Source organism: Galeopterus variegatus, unplaced genomic scaffold (assembly GCF_000696425.1).
Source record: "Galeopterus variegatus unplaced genomic scaffold, G_variegatus-3.0.2 Scaffold499, whole genome shotgun sequence".
Lineage (NCBI taxonomy): Eukaryota > Metazoa > Chordata > Mammalia > Dermoptera > Cynocephalidae > Galeopterus > Galeopterus variegatus.
The window spans coordinates 470,350-475,877 of record NW_007726610.1 but is presented as its reverse complement, the minus strand read 5'-3'; positions in this window follow the sequence as shown (position 1 = coordinate 475,877).

The window sequence follows — 5,528 nt, the reverse complement described above, 5'->3', positions numbered from 1 at the left end:
GTTGCCGGTCACGAAAAAAGACAAAAAAAAAAAAAAAAAAAGAATCATATAAATGTCTGTTATTGTCATATCCTAAACAGCACTAGTTTCTCACTCTGGTTAGGCATCCCCCTCTGCTCCCTGCTAGGACAAAAAGTGGGCAAAGTATGGGAAAACAGGGAGTCAGGACAAAAACTGTTTTGAGAAAAATCAAGGACTGGGAATATGGTCATAAGAGAGTAACCTACTGGCAGTCTTGGAGAGGAGCTAGAACTGATGAGTATGAAGTACATTTCAAAAGGTATAAAATATTCTCAATGTTCAAATACCCAAAAGCTTTTACTTTTACATAAAATGCTGGCAGAGTGGTTGTGTTCCCATTGCTGTTGAAATAAATGGTTTCTAACTTCACTTTGTTTTAATTTAACTGTTGTTTTACAAGTTTATGTGATTAAAACCTACTGCATAGAAGGCATTACCTTAGGCAAAAGTTTCATTAAATCTGGTGACCAAGATAGAATACCTGTCTGTTGGGAGGTGATTCTTTATAGGTATATGTCTGCGTTTTTATCTTTCCCTACCGTTACCCCATTCCTCACTTCCCAACTCTGGAGGGAAGATATCTGAGGTGGTTTTCAGTGTTGGTATTACACAGAGATAAATGGGGGATTGGCATTAGCTGAACAGTTCAAGTTTACTGGTGGTGGGAGAGCAAGGGAATACAGCTGAAGTGAGATGTGAAGACTGATTTGGAAGCAGGCTGAAATGCATCAGCACAGAAACCTGAAAGTCTTTCTACTGTTTTGAAACAATGTTGCCAGCATTTCCCTTTCAATCCCCACTCTCACAATTTGATCTTTTTCTTTGCTTCTCCCTAGTATGTCAATGAGACAGTTGTCTTTGCTCTAGTCCCATAAAATGACTTCCTCGGTCTTCCTAGCCATCCTGCCTCTTATCACATCCAATCCTTGTTGCCTATTAAATTTTAACCACTTTATATCCCGAATTATACCTGACTTCCTGAGTAACAGTTTCCTGCAGCAAAACCTAGTGGTACCAACTGTGATACTAACTAAACTCAAATGTGTCCTAGGAACAGCTGCTGATATTTTGGCTGAAACATATGATGGTTTTGAGGGACAGAGAAGTAGATTCTGTCAGTTACATAAATGCCTGTACTAACCAGTCCCATGCAAATGTATTTTTGATTGGTGTGTGAGAATTGTGAGACGCAACAAGGTACAACATGAATTGAATAAATACCGGTGTGGCTTGTAGGAGGAGATTTGAAACTCTGTAGGTCTTTTACTCAAGTAATCAATGCTTTCAGAGTAGGTAGCCTTTCCTTTATTACCAGGCACCCCCTTTCTCCCTCAACACAGCACACATTATTTTTAATTGAATTTTACTAAACATACTTCAGCACAAAAAAGGCAAAATATGGTAGGGTATAAAAAATAGCACCGGGAATATTACAGTGAACTTTGCTTTAAAGCTAAGGCAAAGGAGGCAGTTGAGTTCTAAATGGTATCCCAAAACTCTCCCTCCCCAGAATCTTCTCTGAAATGTTACCTGAATTGATGTCCCGTCTCTTTAAATATTGTCTAAAAGTGGTATCAAAAGGATGCTTCAAGAATTTTGCATTTGGAGTAAGCTGGGTGGATTGGTTGGTGCTCATGAAATGAAAAGTGGTACCAGTTTGGTAAGTACAGGTTTCATCATCCTTCAGAAAATTAAAACCCGCCTCAGATAGTCACCAGTGTCTATCTAGATCAGTAGTTCTTGAGCAGGGGTATCTAAAAAACTTCAAAATGCAGGCACAACACGTGCAGACACATATACCCATGCACATACACACACAAAGAGACTCTTTCCACCTTCCTTCCAGTCCCACCGGAGGTTTGGATTCAGTAGACCTGAAGTAGGGTCTGAAACTCTGCATTTTTAGATGCTCCATAGTACATTCTGATGGATAGCCAAGATTGACCTAATAATGTGGTCTATCCTGGAGAATGGTCCATGTGCTGATGAGAAGACAGTATATTCTTTAGTTCTTGGTTGAAATGTTCTGTATATATCTGCCAGGTCCAGTTGGTGTAAGGTATAGTTTAAATCTTGTGTCTCTTTGTTGATTTGTTGCCTGGAAAGTCTGTCCCATACTGAGAGAGAGGTATTCACTATTAACATATTAGGGCCTATTTCTTTCTTTAGGTCTAATAGTGTTTGCTTTATATATCTGTGAGCTCCATTACTGGGTGCATACATATTTACGATTATATCTTTTAGCTGGATAGATCCTTTTATCCTTATATAGGGGCCTTCTTTGCCGCTTTTTATCTTTTTTGGTTTAAAGTCTGTTTTATCTGATATAAGAATAGGTACACCTGCTTGTTTTTGGTTTCCATTTGCATGGTATATCTTTTTCCATCCCTTTACTTTTAGTCTGCATGTGTTTCTACAAGTGAGGTGGGTCTCTTGAAGCCAGCACATAATTGGGTCTAGCTTTTTAATCCAATCAGTCAATCTGTGCCTTTTGAGTGGGGAGTTTAATCCATTCACATTTACGGTAGTTATTGACAAGTATTGTTTAATTCCTGTCATTTAATTGCTTTTATTTAGATGTTTTAAATATCTTTTGATCATTACTTCCCCTTTTATTTCTCTTCTTCAATGATAATTGGAAATTTGAGGTGGGATGGTTTAGCTTCTTTCTCTTTCTCTTTCTCACTGGCATTTTTGTTTAAACAGCAGATTATGCTCTTTCTTGTGTATCTGTGATATTGATCGTCATTATTCAGATGAAGTACTCTCTTGATAATTTCTTACAGGCCTGGTCATGTGGTGGTGAATGCCCACAATTTTTGTTTATCTTGGAAATACACTATTTCATGCTCATTTCTGAAGGAGAGGTTTGGTGGGTAAAGAATTCTTGGCTGGCAATTTTTTTCTTTTAGTGTTCTGAATATATCATTCCACTTTCTTCTGGCCTGTAGGGTTTCAGTTGAGAAGTCTGCTGTTAGTCTGATGGGGGCTCTCCTGTAGGTGACTTGATGCTTTCCTCTTGCTGCTTTTAGAATTCACTCTTTGTCTTTGAGCATTGCGAATTTGACTATAATGTGTCTTGGAGAGGATGTTTTTGAATTGAATCTATTTGGGGACCTTTGAGTTTCCTGGATCTGAAGGTCTGTATCTCTTCCTACACTTGTGAACTTTTCTGTTATTATTACCTTGAATAGGTTTTCAACACTTTTTCCTTTCTCCTCCCTTCTGGAATATCCAAAAGACAGATTTTAGAGCATTTGAGGTTGTCTGCTGTCTCTCTTAGATTTTCCTCCTTATTTTTAATTCTTTTTTTCCTTTTTTTGTCTGCCTGGGTTATTTCAAAAAGACCATCTTTGAGATCTGAAATTCTTTCTTCTGCTTGCTCTAGCCTGCTGCTCAAGCTCTCTGTTTTTTTTTTTTTTTTTTTTTTAAATTTCATTGAGTGAATCTTTCATTTCTAGGAGTTCTGCTACACTCTTTTTTAAGGTATTAATCTCTTTGTAAATTCCCTCTTTCATATTCTGCATATTTTTTATTGCTTCCTCATGTTCTCTTATTGAGTCTTCTTTTTCTCTTTGAGTTTTCTTAAGATGATCACTCGAAATTCCTTTTCAGACATTTCATTGATTCCTTGTTCTATGGGGTCTAGAATTTGAGTGTTACTGTATTCCTTTGGTGGTGTCACATCTGACTGTTTGTTTGTAGTTTTAGTATTATTTTTGTTGCTGTTTGGTCATCTGGTAGAGGACATGCTTCTTCTATTACTCTGGGGTCGGCTCTGAGGATAAAGATTTTCTCCTCTATTTGCAGGCTCTACTGGCGACTCTTCTTATATTAGTGTAATCAAGTGAGTGGCAGGTTGCCTGTAGTGTGGCACTGGCTGCTACTCTGGTGGTGAAGTGTCCTTGTGGTGACAGAAGGTGTGGTGATGTCTATATTATAGCACCTTGGCTTCTGTTCCAGCTTTCCATGGCCATAGACTGAGCCCTGGTGCTGTGTGGGCCTTGGCTCACTTCAGTGGCTGCTGGGCTGTGAGCACTTCCCTTTCCTCCCTGTATAGCCAAGTTTGAAAACCCCCTGGCCCAGACACTTAAATTTGGTCTGGATTTTGATGTTATGTAGGTACTTTATTTTGTGACAGATCAGTTTAACAAATTCTCATTTAATTAACTCATTTAATCTTCATACCAGCCTTATGAAATAGGTACTATTATTGCCATCTTCATTTGAAAGATCAAGTGAAAGAGAGGTACACTGTTTAAGATTACACAAATAATCTTCTATCTTAAGCAAAAATACTTATAAAACTACAAAAATGATAACCCATAGAAATGTATTGACTATTTTTAAGTTAGTAATATATTAAAATGCTATGAACATTGTGAAATAATTACATGTGTTGATAACTCGTGGCATTAACTAGAGTGACAGAAGATACCTTGGTCTGGTTTACGAATATTAAGGAGCATACGAGTCAACTTTAATTTCTAAATCTCCTAAAACAAGATGAATAGCTGAAGAATAGGATCTCTTTGAAAACTTTACTCTGGGGAAAAGGAAGGGAACAAGACACAAGTCAAACGTATTATAATATGTGAATATTTATTACTATCATTAAAATATGTGATTGTGGCCTTTCTTGCCTTCTTGCAAATCAAGAAAACCCTGTACTTCTTGATAACCTTAAAATGAACTCCAAGAGTATCAATGATATGATCTGTTACTACTAAATCCCCAAACAAAAACTTCAGAAACTGGACCATAAATTCAGTCTTCTGTGTTTGTTAATCCATAGTGCTGTGCTTACCTTTCAAAACAGTCTTTTATTAGTAAAATTAGATCAGAGAATAATCTAGAGACAAAGAGAAATAAGTTCTATTTTCAGCTCTGAAACTAATGGGTTCTATGTTCTCTCCCCTTTTGAAGCCTCAGTTTCTTCATCTGCAAAATGGATGGATTTGCCCTAGATATCTCTCCAAGGTCTCTATCAGTTTTAACATTGTATAATCTTGTTAAGAACCACTGTGACAGGAAGCTCATGGCTTCTGTTTCTTCAAAGTAAGAATTTTTATATGCCTACTTCATGGGATCTATGAGTGAGCATTGATTAGGAAGAATGTAGTGTTCTGTGATGGACAGCTGACTTCTCTTACCGAGCAGAAATTTATCTGTCAACTTTCATTAGGTGTTGTTGGGTAACATCATGATCAGTGATAGATTGCACCAGAAGTAGTGTTAGGTTGACATTCAATTATAGCAGGGTTCTAAAGAGGCAGTGCATTCTACTCTTTACATTCCCAAGAATTTGAGATGCTGCAAAACATGTAAAATGTTTGATAGGTTGCAAGAAATTAATTGTTCCCCATGAGTTTTAATGCTATCATTTTGAGGCTGTTGAAGCTGCAACCGGTTTTACCATCAATAGAAGTCTCTTTTAAAATTTGGCAAGGGAGGAAGATGGCGTCGGGTCTGAGCGGCCGCGCCAGGAGACAGCGTGATCCTGTGAG